The 19,225-nt window shown below is 38.8% G+C and overlaps 1 protein-coding gene and 1 long non-coding RNA gene across 3 annotated transcripts in view; one reads left to right on the top strand and one right to left on the bottom strand.

Moving 5' to 3' along the window:
* Window positions 1-19,225, bottom strand: part of KIAA1217 (KIAA1217 ortholog) — a 747,790-nt gene that overhangs the window by 430,990 nt on the left and 297,575 nt on the right. The gene's annotated exons all lie outside the window — the stretch shown is intronic.
* On the top strand, window positions 325-14,719 carry LOC113603615 (uncharacterized). The gene is made up of 2 exons (XR_003425255.2): window positions 325-662; window positions 14,451-14,719. It is a non-coding gene; the product is annotated as an uncharacterized LOC113603615 (long non-coding RNA).

Raw genomic sequence — 19,225 nt, 5'->3', positions numbered from 1 at the left:
GGGGCAGAGAGAGAGAGGGAGACACAGAATCGGCAATAGGCTCCAGGCTCTGAGCTGTCAGCACAGAGCCCAATGCGGGGCTTGAACTCACAAACTATGAGATCATGACCTGAGCCGAAGTCAGACGCTTAACTGACTAAGCCACCCGGGCACCCCTAGAAAAGAAACACGTTTTATATTATCTCCAGTAATTGAGGATTATCACCTAGGTCAAGTTCTAATTCCCTTGACGATGGCACAATGTTCCCCTTAATTGGAGAATTCACTAGGCATACTAGCAGACATACTAGTTAGTAGGCATACTAACATATACAATGATTTTTTTTAGTATATATAGTATTTACTTTCTTGACTATTTAGGAAATGATTACAGAGATATCCTTAAAAATAGTAGCAAGACTACACGTCAACTAAGCAACACGAATACTTGTTGAGTCCCGTAAGTAGTACGTATATGGTAGTTCTCCCTTTCCTGTGGTTTCGCTTTCTGTGGTTTCAGTTATCCGTGGTCAGCTGCGGTCCAGAAGCAGGTGATCTTCCTTCTGACATATTGTCAGAAAGTCAGTAGTAGTCTGCCACTACATTACCAAGTCCACACCATTCATGTCACTTCATCTCATCACGGAGGCATTTTATCGTCTCGCATTATCAAAAGAACACGGGTGAGTACAATACGGTAAGATATTTTGAAAAAGAGACCACATTCGCATAACTGTTATTACGGTCTCTTGTTTTAACTGTTCTATTTATTATTGATTATTGTTAATGTCCTACTGTGACTAATTTATAAATTAAATTTATCATAGAGGTATATGTATAGGAAAAAACATAGTATATACAAGGTTTGGTACTATATGTGGTTTCAAGTATCCACTGGGGGTCTTGGACTAAATCCCCCGTAGATAAGGGGAAGGGACTATTGCATATGCTCTAAATATCAAACAATGATCTCCTAGAATTCTATTTTCTGATGCCCCTTTGAATATTATTCTCCAAATAACTATTCTTTTTCTTCAACCTTTCTCAAAACTGATAAGATACAACTAGAAGTGAGTTGAACATTTTCAGCAAAACTTGAACAATTTAGCACAGATATTACTCCTTCTCCTGTCATGGGAAAACAGGTAATAGCTGTTAAACTTCACACTGAGAGTTTTAACTATTGTATTTCTGGTTGGTTAAAGACACAAGATGTGGCTATAAAACACATACTTCTGAAATGTATTTGGCCCAATTATAACAAGAATTGGTAGCTAATTTACATATTAATGTGTCATCCATAGACATGTCTACAGAGTTCAAGTCAAAATTGATGAAGTGTTATATACCAATCTATTAAATGCTGTTTGATCGTAACCCACCATATAGACATAAAAATTGAGGGGCACCTGGGTGGCTCAGTTGGTTGAGTGTCCGACTCTTGATTTCAGCTCAGGTCATGATCCCAGCGTCGTGGGATTGAGCCCTGTGTTGAGCTGTGTGCTAAGCATGGAGCCTGCTTAAGATTCTCCCTCTCTGTCTCTCTCTCATTCTCTCTCTCTCTCTCTCTCCCTTCCCCCCTCCTCTGCTCTCTCTCTCAAATAAAAATAAAAAATATATATACAGACATAAAAATTGAATACTTATTTATTATTATTATTATATGTCTAGCTGTGGGGTTTTTTTGTTTAATTTTTTCTCAGTGTATCTTGGAAATCACTAGGCTTCCTGACTTCAGATACTAATGTCCTTTTATCAGTTCTGGAATCTTCTCAGCCATTATCTTTTCAAATAATGCCTCTCCCAGTGTCTACATGGTTTCCTACTGGACATCCAATGAGACTTAGGTTGGATCCTCTCACTCTCCTGTTTATATCTTTTAACCTCTCTTGTGTTTTCCATCACTTTGTTTCTCAGTGCTGTATTATTAGGAATTTAAAAGTCTGTCTTGCCAAAGTTTACCAGTTCTTTCTTCATTGGATCTACATTGCCATTTAACAGATCCACTGAGTTTGTACCTTTAGTTATTACAGTTTCCATCTCTAGAAAATCTATTGTTCAAATATTAGAAGCTGCTGCTGTTAGAATCTTTTTTAAAAAATTATTTCCTATTCTGAATCTAATAATTCTAATATTGGCAATTTAGGTAGATCTCGTTCTGTGATTCTTTTCCCTTGCTGGCTCTTTGTCATGGGCACTTGTTTCCCAACATAGTGAATTTTTATTGTGAGCTCACGTTTTGGACTTTTATCTGTGGTACTTCTCAGAGGCCTGGTTATAAAGGACATTCTTACTAAGAGTACGGTCATCTTCTGCCACCAGGCAGCCAGAGACACTGACAATCTAGGATGATTAAGTACTATTTTGGCTTTTTTGGGGGGGACAGGGGGCTTTTGGGTTTTCCCCCCATTCTACAATAACATGACTTTAAGCCCCAAGACTATGTGAGTGAAGACATGAGGTTAGACATGCTCAGGATATTCCTTTCTTTTATTCTTCTCCATGCTGAGCTGAGGTTGAGTCTAGAGCTTTCTCTAAGGTGTCCCTCTACAGGGCAGGCATTCTTCCTTGTGTCATTCACTAAAGATATTACCTTTGCTGCCTGCAGACGGTTCTAATATGATGGCCACTCTTCTTGGCATTAGGAGTCACTTTTCCCCTGAACATATCTATTAAAATTCCCTAGACCACAAGGAATTAACAAAGACCACTATCCAAATGATGGTTCTAATTTTCACTTATTTCTTTGCATTGAAGCTTTCTTATTTTTTTTTTCTGCCTCCCCCCCGCCAGGGGAATTCCTTTAATTTACTGTCAAATCAAAAGATATATATATATATGTTTTTAATTTTTTTAATGTTTATTTATTTTTGAGAGGGGGGAAAGGCAGAGAGAGAGAGACACAGAATCTGAAGCAGGCTCCGAGCTCCAAGCTGTCAGCACAGAGCCCAACGCGGGGCTCGAACTTACAAACAGTGAGACCATGACCTGAGCCGAAGTCAGACACTTAACCGACTCAGCCACCCAGGAGTCCCATGATAGATGAAATTTTTAAAACTCTAGTGTGTTTTTTTTTTTCGCTTTGGTCTCCTGGGAGGGTGTTCTCTGAATATCTATTAGGTACTTTCCCATTATTATTTGTTGACGATTCTTCTGGTTATAGCTACTTAAGAATCCTTGTGAAATAACTTTAATAAACAGGGCACACACAAAAAATAAAAGGGCACAAATAGAATAGATTTGAGGTTCTCCTAGTGTATTATCTTTAAATATTCAAGATGCTTCTTCATGAATCTCTAAGAATGTAAATAGAAGTTTCATCATAAAAAATTCACATTATGTTGTGTTAGAAATCGAAGTAACAAATTAGTCCTCACCTCCTGAGAAAGAAGTTCTTAATCAAAACCAGAAAACTCCCTTCTCAGGGATATATGAAGGATAGTCAAACAAACACTAACAAACTATAAAAAATAGCTATGTGATGCAAATATTAAATTACAAATAAGAACAGAAGGATGTTGAATGCTTCCAAATAGTTCCCATTTCTGAGACTTTCTTCAACTGGAGTCAGAAGAGTTGCCCCCAGTGAAACGTGATAGGGTTTTGTGGATACCTGAAGCTCCCATTAAACATGGTAGGAAACATTTTAATTTTGATGATAATTCAGTTAAATGCCATGTTATATTAAATAAATAGTATGTTATGGGCTAGATTACCAGACTTGCATCATTTTAAATATAAAACTTTAAAAAAATTCATATTTGGAGTATTTTGTTTGCAACTACAGAAGGGGCATGAATATATTTGTTTCTGTTAGTAGGCAATGTTGAGAATACTCTGGCCTGGAGTTCTAAAGGAAAGTTCTAAGTTGATATATTTGTACCTTAATATTTTGCCCCTCCCTCTGCTCCCACTTTGACCCTTGAATGTTGCAGTGCCCCAGGCTTCTTAGACATGGGCCAGTTCTCTTTTCTATACCCTGTGATTTCATCCAGTCCCATGGCTTTAAATAGCATTTATAACTGGTGACCTACTTGTTCTTGGTAGCCTCCACCTTGACTTAATCTGCAGACCCCCATTTTTAATTTCCTATCTGACATTGTTTCTTGAATTCTTCATAGCTGGACCACATGCACCATCGCAAACAGGCCTTTCAACTTTCTCAAATCCCAGAACCTGCTCCTGCCTTGCTTCCCATTACTTGGTACACTTTTCCTTGTTTACTTTTTGTTCTAGATGGGTAAACCCCATCTAGCCACAGCCTTCATAACCATGGTTGATTAGAGCCTAGTACTTGCTTCCACTTGCTCAGAGCCTAGAACAACACCTGACACATAGTAGGGGCCCAATAAATATTTGTTGAAGGAATGAAAAAATGAAAACCTTTTTCTCTTTTCAAATCATTACTAATAGACCTCTCCCCACTTCCTCTTTTCTCACCAGCTTTTTTTTATTCCATCTGCTCTACTTTGTCATTTCCTAAACACAACAAGGCATGTTTCCTCCCCTGCCCCTCAATCTGGTAAACTTTCATTACTTGGGGCAAATAACCTGCTCTGCTTTTTCTTCTTTTAAATTTTTTTAATGTTTATTTATTTTTGATAGAGAGATAGGGAGAGCCAGGGAGGAGCAGAGAGAGAGGGAGACACACAATCTGAAACAGGCTCCAGGCTCTGAGCTGTCAGCACACAGTCCTATGTGGGGCTCAAACTCACGAACCAGGAGATCATGACCTGAGCCAAAGTCGGATGCTTAACCAACTGAGCCACCCAGGAGCCCCCTGCTCTGCCTCTTCCATGCACAAGTTTGTATATAAAGCATTAGGAAAATTATATTTAGATACCCAGATAATCTGGATATCCCACCCATTGCAAAATCTTCCTCAAGGACAAGGACCATGTTTTACTTAACTTTTTTTTTTAACTTTTTAATATTTAGCACAATGACAGATACATAGTAGATGGTCAATGAGTTTTTTGGGGGTGGGTGGGGTGGTCAGCATAGTCATGGTACCAATTACATTTTCAGGAAAACAACCTAATCCCCAGGATCAAGTATTAAAATATTGGCTCAAAAAAGTCAATCTAATGTATGTTTAATTTATATTCAAATGTAACTTCTTAACTTTATGAATTTAAAAATAATGAATGATCAAAATACCAGTATAATATATATATATTCATAATACATATGATAAGCTGTCAGATGTAGATATGACATTCTGTAGTTTGAATAAATAATTGTTTAAAGCTGAATTTCCTTGAAAGTCTAGCTTGTGTACTGTATTTATAAACATGAATTGTTATAAAACATAACAACAAAAAGAATCTGTACCCTTGACAGATTATATTCGACTGATGTTTCTTGTATATGAGAGGATTCTTCACCTATTTGTGGTGTTCTCTAGTTTATTTCGGTAATGTCATTGTACATGTTGGAAACATGGAAAATAAAATTAATCTGAACCCATCTGAGATTTTTTTACCCTTGCAGAAAGGGGACAAAACCACAGAGGTAGAGTTTTTGACTTAATTTAAGACCCTAGAGATCATTAACTCAAGAAGCCATAATAGTTAACCTGGCACAACAGCATCATTAAGAAAAAGGTTTTTCTTTTGTCTAGATTTTCAAATTCCCAGACCCTTATCCTGCCCTTATCTGGCCATGAGTTAAGAGGTTGGTATGATGTGATTATAAAAGAGGTAAGTAGCCTTCTAGGCAGCCAGACAGGTAGAGGCTCATGGTAGTTTGCTCCTAAATGGGCAAGACCAATGAAACTATTGTTTAGAACATATACAGCATGTAATGATATATGGACATGATTTGTTTGCTTGGGAGAATGTTGATAATATCCCCAAATAAAAAAGTAAGCACATACTTGTTCACTGATATTCATTCTGATTAGTTTTCAAATGGTCCTGATCATTGTATACAATCCAATAATATAGTATTTTGAAGATAAGGAAGCTCATTATACTTGAAAACGTAAAGTTGGAAACAACTACACAGCAAAGTGAAAATCCAAGTATGGGAATGAAAGTTTAAGTAGTTCAGGCAGTAAAATATTCTCGTAAGGTTGGCAAAATCCCTCCTTTGTGATCATATACAATCTCTTAAGCTCTTTATAGAGGGAACTTTTCATTGGCACACAGATGTCAATTTTGGAAGGCACTGAATAACACAAACTTTAGAAAAAATATTTGTACAAATAAAGTGTCTTACTTTAGCTTTCAGTCTAGCTAAAGGAGAAACAGAAAAACATCTTATGATTTTTTAAAACTTTACTGAGCTAAGAAATCTATTCCTGTATCAGGCCCATTAAGATAAGCAACCAAAAGCAACACTGTGTTAGAAACATAACACCAGGCACATTTGCAACTTTTCAGCATTAAAGGAGCCCTGATTGTAATTTAGTTACATAGATAAAATCTGACAAAGAACCAGCACAACCAGTGATTTGTGACCACACTACTCAATGCCCAGTCATCTTGAACTTGGAATCAGCAAGCAACAACAGAGCAATAAGAGTGTAGGTAGCACAATACAAGGGATGCTGTGCTGTGTATCAGAGGTCATAGGAGCCCATGTCAAGGAAGTGAACATTTGAAGGGAAACCTGAAGGTGTTCTAGCAGTTTGTGCCTTTCTGCTTAAGATATGTGAAAGGAATGGGGCACCTGGGTGGCTCAGTCGGTTGTGTCCAACTTCAGCTCAGGTCATGATCTCATGGTCCATGAGTTCCAGCCCCGCCTCAGGTTCTGTGCTGACAGCTCAAAGACTGGAGCCTGCTTCAGATTCTGTGTTTCCCTCTCTCTCTGCCCCTCCCCCACTTACTGTCTCTCAAAAATGAATACATGTTTTATTTTTTAAAAATTTTTTAATGTTTTATTTTATTTTTGAGACACAGAGAGAGACAGTGTGAGCGGGGAAGGGGCAGAGAGAGAGGGAGACATAGAACATGAAGCAGGCTCTAGGCTCTAAGCTGTCAGCATAGAGCCTGACACGGGGCTCAAACTCACAAGCCGTGAAATCATGACCTGAGCTGAAGTCGGACACTTAACCAACTGAGCCACCCAGGCGTCCCAGAATACATGTTAAAAAAAAAAAAGATATATGAGAGGATAAAAAGCACCAAGTTAGAAGACATTGGCTCAAAACTGCATACCTTTAGTCTTGATCAAAAGAAGTAACTAGACTTTTTCCATATATATCAAAAGAGAGAGATAAATTAGATGGCCTTTAAGTTTTTATTCTATAAAATTCTAAGACTGTGAATTCTTTTTCCTTAGTGGTGCAGGCTTTTCTGATGCACATGCAATTAAATTTTGATCAGATTTGTGAGTTATTGACCTCTCCAGGCTAAGTGGACTATGTCAAAGTAACTGAAAATACAGAGATTAGTTCAGAGAAAACCCCAGATTAATTTAAAGAGGTGCTTTCATACTCCTTTTCCAACACATTGATTTTTTTAAATTTTTTTAATATTTATTTATTTTTGAAGAAGAGAGACAGAGCATGAGTAGGGGAGGGAGAGAGAGAGAGAGAGAGAGAGAGAGAGAGAGAGAGAATCTGAAGCAGGCTCAGGCTGTAAGCTATCAGCACAGAATCCAATGCAGGGCTTGAACTCACAAACCGTGAGATCACGACCTGAGCTGAAGTCGGAAGCTTAACCGACTGAGCCACCCAGGCTCCCCAACACATTGATTTTTAACAGAATCAGGTAAGCAATATGAGAAATATGAGAATACCCGTTACTTATATTTCTTATTTCTCATCTATTACTAGGTACAAGACAAATATACATAAAATTAATAAAGGAAAAGAAGAACTCTAGAAGTAAATGTTAATTTTCAATACTCATACCTAGCTTAGACCATATGTAGTTGGAGGAAATTTCCCATTAAATACTGGTGAGCAGCATTAAGTATGTTTTTTTAATATAATTTACTGTCAAATTGATTTCCATACAACACCCAGTGCTCATCCCAACAAGTGCCCTCCTCAGTGCCCATCACCCACTTTCCCCTCTCCCCCACCCCCCTTCAGCCCTCAGTTTGTTCTCAGTATTTAAGAGTCTCTTATGGTTTATCTCCTTCCCTCTCTATAACTTTCCTCCCCTCCCCTCCCCCATGGTCTTCTGTTAAGTTTCTCAGGATCCACATATGAGTGAAACATATGGTATCCACATATGAGTGAAAACATATCTCTGCCTGACTTATTTCACTTAGCAAAATACTCTCCAGTTCCAGCCACGCTGCTACAAATGGCCAGATTTCATTCTTTCTCATTGACAAGTAGTATTCCATTGTATATATAAACCACATCTTCTTAAGGAATACAGGAGTGCTGAGGCATAGGGGCACTTGTACCCCAATGTTGATAGAAGCACTTTCAACAATAGCCAAATTACGGAAAGAGCCTAAATGTCCATCAACTGATGAATGGATAAAGAAATATGTTTTGTTTTTCTTTGTAAAACAAATGTCCAGGGTAAGCCATGTGACTTTTAGTAATAGGATGGAGAGAAACTTATTGGCCTATACAGATGTGTATGCGTGACTCTGGAATACCTGGTGTCAACGAGGAGCCAAAACTATGAACTTAATAACTGTAAGCATAATCTACCACTTTTATGTTGAAGAAATACTATGCCCTTGACCTTAGCTCTCCTCAAAAATGAATGGATTGGTCACAAAGGGCAGTCAGATACAGGAATGTACACGATCTGTACAAACCCACTGCTCCTTCTGGAAAATACTAGACAAAAGTGAAGGCCCCACCAGTGGGTATTGACTATTCCCTGGTATCATCAGTTTGTTACAAGGAAAAGCAGTATAGTGAGTGTACCTCTCACAGGCACCGCCTACCCATAGGCACAATCACCTTCCACACTACCTCACTGTGCAAGGGCCTAATGTCCCTGCGCTCATCAGTAGCATCCAGAATGAATCTGAGCCTCCTAGAGAGAAAACATATTTTTTGTGCTCCAGTTATTAATATTTTCTACTTATAGACAGGAACAACTGAGTTCCAGGTATCCACAGACAATCTCAATCAACACCTGGGATGGCAATCAGGTGCATGTGAGATTACATTTGTGCATAAAGAATAGCTCAGAGCATGCGGTCAGGGGTTTATTGCAGAGTTTCCCTGGTCTAGGTACATGGGTGATATTGTGAGAGAGTAAGTTTTTACCTTCCACAGCAACTGAAGATAAATACAGACCCCACTGTGCTGAAGTCAGAGCGTGCTCGCAGTACATGTGCTCTTGAAAGCACTGGACAGACATTAAGTCATCAATCCTCACCACTACGTCCCCCATAAACCACGTATTATTATTCTTTAATGGTTAATGAAACTCAGTCAAGAAGGATAATGGCCTTGCTCAAGGCCACAGAGGGAGCTTGTGTTAGAAAAGAATTAGACTTGAGTGATTTTTGGCCTACAGGCTTGTACTTGGACCACCAGGTCACGTGTAATGGAAGAGCCTTTCTCGAATTATATGCAGAGAATTGTGTGTGTGTGTGTGTGTGTGTGTGTGTGTGTGTGTGTGTGTGCACAGGCACGCTCAAGTCTGTAGGAGTGAGTGTACATATTGGAACTGCAAGGTCCTATTTTCAATGTATCCTTTAATTTCTAAACATGACAAAAATATTTACAGTATTGTGATACATTTATTCACTGAAATCTGTTTGCTTCCCTTTTCTTTTGTCTAAGAAACAGAAATCTGGGGCAACAAATAAAGAGGCTGAAACCAGAAGAGCATGCTCTGAACTACAGAATACCACCAGTTTTGTTTTTTTTTTTTTTTTTTAGGGACCAGACTGTCCAATCACAAGGTTTTAATTATATTAACTTTTTGGATAGACAAATTGTTTTTCTTTATAAAAAGGTGTTGTAGCAAGTGAAGCGTGCCAGTTTGGGAGTCCAAACTTCCAGAACTAGAATTCTGGTTCCACCTTTTCCTGTCTGCATGATGTTGGGAAAATAACTGAAGCTCCCTGTGTGACTTTTCTCATGTAAAATAGGGATAGTGATAGTACTACATCATAGGATTGCCGTGAGGATTATACAAGACAGTACATTCATAAGGTGCTCAGAAGTGTGCTGGGCATATAAGAAGAGCCTGTTAGAGCTCAGATATCATCACCTTACAAACACATAATATATGGAAACTATATTTGCAAACTAAGCTAGTGGTCAATGTTCATGTACACTTCCTAAAAAAATGCTTTTTAAAAATTTAGAACAACAGTTAAGAGGCCAACTAAAATAATACATACATAATACATAAATAAATACAAAATAAATAAATACATAAAATCAGGACAAAATGATTTTGAGGAAATATACCTGAAACAGAATTCAGAAGAATACAGAACACTCAGCAAGAAAGGCCACATTCTCAACTGTTGACTTACAGCCTCATCCTGAATAAAACTGTTGGCACATATCAACACATAACACCAACATTCACCTTTCATTTGTTGGGATGTCATCATGAAGAGAGTTCTTCATGGGTGAGAATTAGATATGAATGCTGCTACCCTAAAGCTTATTGATTACCAGTGTCTTTGGTTCTAAGGTCCAATTTAGACCATTGGCTCAGAACGGAAAGCATACCAATATTACAGGGATGTGGCTGCATCTTTAAACATGAGTATATGGTGCTGTGAACTAGAGGCAAAGAAAGCACAAAGATATATTGCTTATAGACAGAATATAATACCATGTATTTTGGTCTCAAAATAATCAGAGTAAGGAAAGCTTCTTGGAAATTAAAAATACGTGGATGATCACAATTAGACAGAAGAGTTGGAAGACAAGGTCAAGAAAATCTAGATAACATAAAAAGACGGCTAACAAAAATAAAGAAAAGATAGGATCAGAAAACTGATGTAGTAGATTTGAAAGCCAACTCCGAGGAACACTGTAGCGAGAAAATCAGAGCGAATACAGAAGAAGAAATTATCAAAGAATTAACAAAAAGAATTCACAAGACTGAAGCCCATTGATTCTTTAAATTGAAAGAGCCCATCAAAGTATTCAGTCAAGATAAATGGGAAAGGCTCACACTTTAAGATACATCAGTGAAATTTCAGAACATCAAGGATGAGATGAATATCCACAAAACTTCAAGAGAGAGAGAAAAAGTCACCTACAAAGGAATGTGTGAACGTGTTAACAACATGGGACTTCTCCTCAACACTTCTAGATCCCAAAAGGTAATGGAGAAAGGCCTTTAAAGTTATGAGGGGAAATTATTTTCTGTCTAAAAATAATGCTTGTCCCAACTATCACTGAGATGTGAAAAGAGAGTCCAGATATTTGTTGGACATGTAAAAACTCAGAAAATTTATTTTCAACCTTGCTTTCCTTAGGAAGATTTGCTTCAGGCAAATGGAGAAGGAATCTGAGAGGGGCACCTGGGTGGCTTGGTTGGTTAAGCTCCCAACATCAGCTCAGGTCATGATCTCACGGTTCATGAGTTCAAGCCCTGCATGGGGTTCTGCACTGATGGTGCGGAGCCTGCTTTGGATTCTGTGTCTCCTTCTCCCTCTGCTCCTCCCCTGCTCATGCTCTCTCTCTCTCTCAATCTCTCTCTCTCAAATAAATAAATAAATAAATAAGCATTAAAAAAAAGAAATAATCTAAGAGAGACCTGTCCAAGTGTTGTACAAATCAGTCAGGAAAGAGTAGGGCAGAAGGATTAAGGGATACGAACAGAAGCACCAGGAAGAAAAGGGAGTTCTGGGAATGTGGTCATATCTATACCATCCTTGGGAGAATCTGAAGCACTGAGGAAGGACAGACTACAAGATAAATGGTTATAGCACACTTCTTTGGCTTAGCAATAAAAATATGAGGTCTCATTAGTTACAGTCTTTATTGATTTTCAACTTACAGAATTAACCTGTAGATAAACCATGGAAGACTGAACTGTGTTAACCAAAAAAATAACTACTATTAACCTTTCTCGTATGGAAACAAAAGTACAGTTGATAAATTTTAAGAGGGGGGCAACATGGAAAAGTGGTGAAGCGAATGTCACTGCATTAATTTAGGAAATCAACTAAAGAGACAAATGTCAAAAAATAAATGAAATGTACCAGAATATACTTCTCCAATAAACAAATTACACAAGGGGGGTGGGTAGGGAATGAGAGTCAGATACATGAGAAACTATACAGACTAAATTAAACCCTGTGGACCCAATGAAATAAGCATTCTAAAGAACTAACACTGAGATCTTAATGTGATGGGCTAGAACCTACACAAACTCAATACGAACCTTAGATGGCGAGACTGTTGATTGGGTTTCTTGATCTTAATGACAACCACTTTAAGTAAAAGCCTAACACAATACACAGCTATACTATAGAGTCTTAGTCCTGTTCTCCAACAATGAAAGGTTTCTATTGGTACTATGTGATATGATGTGTGGCTATGAAAAAAAGAATTCTGAGTAAAAAATAAATATATAAGGGGTGCCTCAATGACTCAGTCAGTTAAGCATCTGACTCTTGACTTCAGCTCAGGTCTTGATCTCAGGGTTGTGAGTTCAAGCCCTGAACTGGACTCCACACTGGGCATGAAGCCTACTTAAAAAAATATTTAAAATGTTAATGAAATAAAAGACATATTCTGATGAATGTTGTCTTTCAAAATGATGTAGTCCTGTTGCCAATTTCAAAACTCTTGTGGTAGAACTCTCCTTTGGGACAGCCTGAATCCTCTCAGAGTGATGCACAGGAAACACCACCTTGTTATTTTATAATCTACTCCCAGTGTTTTGTTTGCTCGTTCGTTTGTGTTTTACAAAAAGATGCATTATCTATACTGACCTTGCAACTCAATAATCACCCTTGCTTTCAAGTGACTTTTAAGTAACCCCCAAAACAAATAGATTATCAAAGAAAAACTATTTTCATACACTAAGTTTATTCAAAGATATCCTCACAGGTTACCAAAAGAAGATATTTTGAAAAATCTTTGGAATAGCATCTAGTCTTAGATTGTTTGTATAAAAACTCCTTCCCTGGGCATACCTTACTTAGACACAGATATGTAACCATTAAATGTCTGGATACTTTTCAAGTTGAGGTGGGTAAAATTCCTTTTTTAGAAGAAATTTTTTTAGACTTTAATGCATATTATATATAACATCAAAGAGAAATCTCCCTTTAAGCAGCCAAAATTCACTCTATTCAGCAACTTTCATCAATACTTCCAAAGTCCTTCAGTGTTCACTATATGTGTCTTCAATGAAGTATTTCGGTCAATAAAACACTTACTGTACAAGCATTTCATAGACATGGCTAAAGTAATAATAAACCAAGTTAAGAAAAAAATTAAAATTTTCCAGGCAGAAATTTGCACCTTTGAAGCAGTACATGGTGCAAAAATGTATTACTGGATATCCATTTGTAATAGTTTTTAACAGAAGAGTGATCAGGATTAAAATTATAATGTGGTATGAACTTATTTTGTTCTATAAAATAAAAACTTCCAATGATAAGAATGAGAATATTAAAACCATTTTTTATTTTACCTTAAAATCACAGTGTCAAAAATTACCTTTGTGAAAGCTCAAAATGTAATTTAAAAAAATAACTATTATAAATGTTGCTTAGTGGTTTAATATGTAGTTCTTGGTATAATGGAGAAAATTGTTATTGTATTTTAAGCGGTGGTTTCATGCTTTCTGTGAATATGTACCCTAAAATAATAGTTTGATTTGGTTACCACATTTCTCAATTCCGGTCACGCATTCAACGATATCCTTGCTCACTTAAATGCTCCAGGTGACAACGGTAGCAGAGATCTTTGTCATGCTTGGCAGGGAATCATGTCATTAGATTATCATTTCAGAAATAAATTCATTTTTAAAAGAGACTGCAAAATATTAAGCATGCAATAACTCTTTGGCCAGTGATGATGTGGTTTTAGGACCTGTCCCTTCTTTCTTTTCGTTTCTTCCCATATATACGAGGAATAAAAAAGAAACTTCATGTGAATATAACTGGATTACGAGAAACTGTGAATCAACCAGGAATAAAGTCTGTCATCCTCAAAAAGAAGTGAAAACACTCAGTTTTTCTTTTATCCGTCCTTAATTAATGAAGGAAAGTTCTATTACCTCCATCTTCCTAATTACTAGTTATTTTAGCAACACCCTCGAGGATTTTAGAAAATGTCACACTCACACAAAGGGGCAAGTTTTTGAAACCATTAAAAGTCTCCTTCGTTTAAGTTGTCTGGCAGTATTATTAAGAAAGAAGTTTCTAAGCACAAGCTGACAAAAGCAGCCGATTTAAAACATTACCTTTGTGTGGAGAAGCCTTCCACTGAGCAGGAGCGGCTGCCGTTTGCACCTGCTGCTGTTTGACCAAATTCCCTTCACTTCCAGCTCTCAAAATCGTCTCACCTACACTGATTTTTTTCTGTTTGCTGTTCAAATCGTCCCTTCTAGGTGATGGCAGCTTGGAAGCTGCATTGGCAAAGAAAGGTCTGGCCAAGCGAGAAGGTCTGGACATTTTAAACAGCAGCAAAAACAACAATAAAAGGAACCAACCCCAGAATGTTACCTGCTGGGGCAGCGGGTTCTATTCCTCTGAGCTTCACGTTCCAGCTGCCACAGTTACAGCCTAAAGTGCAGTTGGATGGGAAGTGCCGGGCTGCCACTTGGATTTCTTTTGAACAAAAGGCATCGTGCAGCCACACAGCCCATTTACTAGACCTGTGGAATGTAAATGTGTGTTTCAGAGACCCTGGTGACAGTTTTGCGATGGTAAATGCTCCAACTCGGAGTGAACGGCAGATGCTGGAATATGAAATGCAGAACACACACACACACACACACACACACGGAACTTCCTGGCATGCACAGATGAGACACCGGACGGACAGCCTAGAAGTGGAAAATGAATGTAAATATTACCCCACCCACTCAGGTACAGTATACAGAAATGATCCAGATGTGTGGTTTATATTACTATGAAGTGCATACCACATTCGGTTTCCAGGCATTAGTTCAAGCAAATATTCCCTCGCCTTAGCACATTCCTATATTATATTCCAAAAGTTGACCATGTAACAAATGCCCACCTACATAATTACTTCTCCTGCTGTTTATAGAACATGCATAGCACCATGGAAAAGAAGGAAACAGAAGACTAGAATTTCCATACCCGTTTGGGCTACTGTGGGGTACTTACTGATTGATAAGAAGTGTCGTGTGTCCTTGTGACATTGGACGTGTGTGTATGTTGTGTGAGTTGCGTGCACGCGTATGTGGCGAGGAGGGGCGCCGGGGGAAGAGATAGAAATTATTTTGCTTTTTAAAGAGCTTAGACTTTATTCTAATCAACGAATAAATACTTGTTATTACCAGGCTTTCTAGAAGACCAACAGTGATATAAAAATAAAGTGTGTTCAAGGGGTAATATTTTTTTAGGCTGAAAATATTGCTTCGACCAACTGAACACATAGCCCGTACCAGGAGCCCACAACCCCTTCCCCACCAAGGGTAACCAGTTTCCTCTTAGTTTCCCCTGTCAGTGATTTTTATGACTTGAGGTTAAGCTGTTTCCAACCTCAATTATTCTGTGTTCCCTTAGGGAGAGTCTCACCAGCTCTCTCTGAACTATAAAAAGGTTCTGTGAATATGTGATCATCCGACTCCACTCCAAGTGTAAATACCATGCCATTCCCCATTTATAGTTGATAAATGCACAGCTACTTAGCACTTTATCAGAGGCAGAATTATGCTCTGGAAAGAGTATAAAATTTTGGAATCAATTGGACATGAAGTTACTTCTAACTTCTAAATTGGGCTCAGCCTTGGGCAAGTTTTTTTCTCATCAACATGTGACAACTCCGCACCTTGTCTGGCACGTGACAGCACTCAAGGAATGTGAGTTTCTTTACCCTGTCCTTCCACAGACCTACAGTCAGCCACACTCTGTCTCAGAAGCTGGAATGATGGTGCATTCCCGGTGCACCTTGGTGCTGCAGTTCGGTGGTGGTTTTTCCTAAGTTTTATCTGCTTTCCAACCTGCAGGATAGCCTTTAGGTGACTGAAAAGACGCAGATGACAACTGACATGCAACCGAGGATGTAAAGGCAACATGTACAATAAGGACAAGAAAGGTGCCACCGTAGACAAAAATCTATAGGCTGCTGCAGGGCCCCAGCTCTCCTTGAGACAGGGATGATGGTTAATAGCAATGCTTAACAGTCACTGTGTATTTATTATAAACCCAGACTGTGCTAAGTCATTTATCCCTCACAGTTACCCTGAGAAGTAGGTACAGGTACTATTATTATCCCATTTTACAGATGAATAAACTGAAGTACTCACTGGCCTAGAAACTCGCCCAAGATCTCACTTATAGTGCATACTGAATCTGGGATTTGAACTCAGCTAACCTGTCCCCAGGGTTTGCTCTCTTCTCCAGAAATCAAAAAGTCTGGCTGCAAATCCACATTAGGCACTGAGTGTGAATATTCAGCGATCGTTCAGTCACAGAGGTACCTGGAGAAGTGCTTCTGCCTCTCAGATGTCATGTGCCAGACCCCCACTGCACCGCAACCCCACACCTACAAGAGCCGGGGACAGGAGGCGTGTCTGAGTTTAGTGTCATGGGGATCAAGCCATTCCAACGTTTATTTATCTTTGGGACAGAGAGAGACAGAGCATGAACGGGGGAGGGGCAGAGAGAGAGGGAGACACAGAATCGGAAGCAGGCTCCAGGCTCCGAGACGTCCGCCCAGAGCCCGACGCGGGGCTCGAACCCGCGGACCGCGAGATCGTGACCTGGCTGAAGTCGGACGCTTAACCGACTGTGCCACCCAGGCGCCCCAAGCCATTCCAACCTAGTACCACAACATCCCGTGTTGGGGAGCAGATGGAGAGATTGGCAGTCTGGAGGGTGTGAGCGAGCATTTGCACATGGAACCCACAAGCCATGGAAGTCAGTGAAAGAGCTTGACAATGGTACCATTATCCTCCTGAGGAGTACAGGTGGCTAAGCCTCAGCGTCTCCCAGGCCTCTTGGCCCTTTCCATCCCTGCCTCCTGATCTTGCTTTCTGGCCAGGTGTCAAGGAAAGAAGTTGGTAACATCCGTCTGCCTTCTAAACTCATCTTGTGCATACTCCTAGGAATAGATACCCCAATTTGTTCTGTAACCACAGAGAAGACACTTTACCCCCCAAGGCCAAATCACCTTGAAGAAGGTGTCGTGGTACCTGCTGTTTATTGTAACAATCAAGTGAGATAATAAATATGAAAGCACTTGGACAGTTGTAAAATGACATGTGAATTAAAGGTAGTGATTGGCATGGTGGTAAGTGACCACTTTTCTTAGTTGTCCTGACTAAATAATGCTTTGGTATCCTAGCAAAATCTTCCACAGCTGTGATCAGCAAACTTCTGTAAGGGGCCAGCCAGTAAGTATTTTCAGCTTTATGGGCCATATGATCCCTGTTGCAACTCTTCAACTTTGCTAAACGGAATGTGAAAGCAGCCACAAACAAAGCACAAATGATCGGGCAAGGTTGTGTACCAATAAAACTTTATTTACAAAAATAGCTGCTCAGAGAAAGCTAACCATAGCTTGTTGATCCCTGCACTATAGCAACTAATTAAACATTTGTAAATGAAAGTATCATTCTGATTCCTGTCTCCTTGACTAAAATTCCTGTCTCCTTAACTAAAACCTACCGTCTGGATTCTTTGCCTTCCTCTATGTCTAGATGAGCGCACTTCACGTTCTGGCTCCAAATATAGACGTGATCCTTTTCTCATATTACCTCACTCTACTATTTGAACCTAACATCACATTCTGGGACTTGAGGAGAGTCTCAGATGGACTTTATGAACAGCCAATATTGATTCTAACTTAATTGCAAAATATAGGAGGATAGGAGTAGCAACCACCTCTTTGGCTAGCTGGATTAGATCATGTTTTGCCATTTTTTGTACCAATATTAACATATATAGATTGCCATGTGGAGGGAGGCATAGTTAGAGCACAAGGGTAACCAAATCTGTGGTCTGAACGTTACTTGTGAAATTTTTCATGCTTCGCAGATTCAAGACAAAGGCTTGTAAGTTGAGATTCCTCAATTCCTGGTTAAATGCTGCAAAGATTTCTTGGTTTAACAACTCTAATTTCTAAGAATCCTTTAAAAGGCATTTCTTATGAGTCCAATAAAAGTTGCTTTACACCATGATGTCACCCATCTGCACTTCTAGATTGTAAAAGAGTCTCAAAATTATATGATTGTCAATGCCAAGAAGAATTTCTGTGGTTTTTATTGCAAAACACTCCCATACATAGAAGACTGAATGACTTATCTGAAACAACAGTAGATTTGGACACAGTTTTAAAAAGTTGTACAAAAAATGTGTGAGACAGCCAGGTTGTGTGACGGAGGCTGGAATTTTGTAGTCACAGAAGGTTTCCATGTTCTATTTTAAGAATTATATCAGCTCTAAGTGCAAGTTAAAATTTCATATTTAAGAGTAGAATCCTGAAGTAAAGAGAATCCATTTCTTATTAGGCTGGCCTTCAGTGATAGTATTGAAGGTCTAACTTAAAAAGCAGAACAACTCGAAAACACTGGACAATCTAAAAGTCATTCTTCCGACTTAGTAATAATGGTGTGTTCACATTTGCCTGCAAAGTTTTAAATACCTGTGATTCTAATTAGTGCCTTTTACTCACTCCAAACTGCAAATGAGGTGATGCTGTCAGCAGACTCCCCCTGCCCCCTTCCTTTTAAAAGAATCCTAATTAGACCTACATACTTCTGTGGAGGAAAACAACAGAGAAAACTGAAGACTTCTGGGAGGGAAGCAACATCACAATGATTACTCGACAAGGGGATGAGCTTATCAATTCTCTTGCTGTAACTTACAAAGGTGACAGAGCTTCATTTATATAATTTCAAATTATCTTGCTCAGGTTCTTAATTCGTATAAACCATCCACCATATTGAATTTTCAAGGTTAATAAAAGCCAAACTTTAAAATAGAAAAAAAGTAAGAAAAGGCTATTGCAGAACTCTGAGGCACCTGTGTAATTATGGCATGACATTTAGCTCAATAGACATGTGATGCTTTTCTGAGATACCTTTCTGGTTCCCGCAGGCTTTGAGTTAGTGGCAGGAGGGGGGTTAAAAACTAACCATGATGTGAAAGAGCCAATTTGGGTCAAGCTAACAGTGTGCTAAACCTTCTG

The sequence above is a fragment of the Acinonyx jubatus genome, chromosome B4 (assembly GCF_027475565.1).
Source record: "Acinonyx jubatus isolate Ajub_Pintada_27869175 chromosome B4, VMU_Ajub_asm_v1.0, whole genome shotgun sequence".
In the NCBI taxonomy this organism is placed as follows: domain Eukaryota; kingdom Metazoa; phylum Chordata; class Mammalia; order Carnivora; family Felidae; genus Acinonyx; species Acinonyx jubatus.
This window is presented reverse-complemented; position numbering and strand designations above follow the sequence as displayed.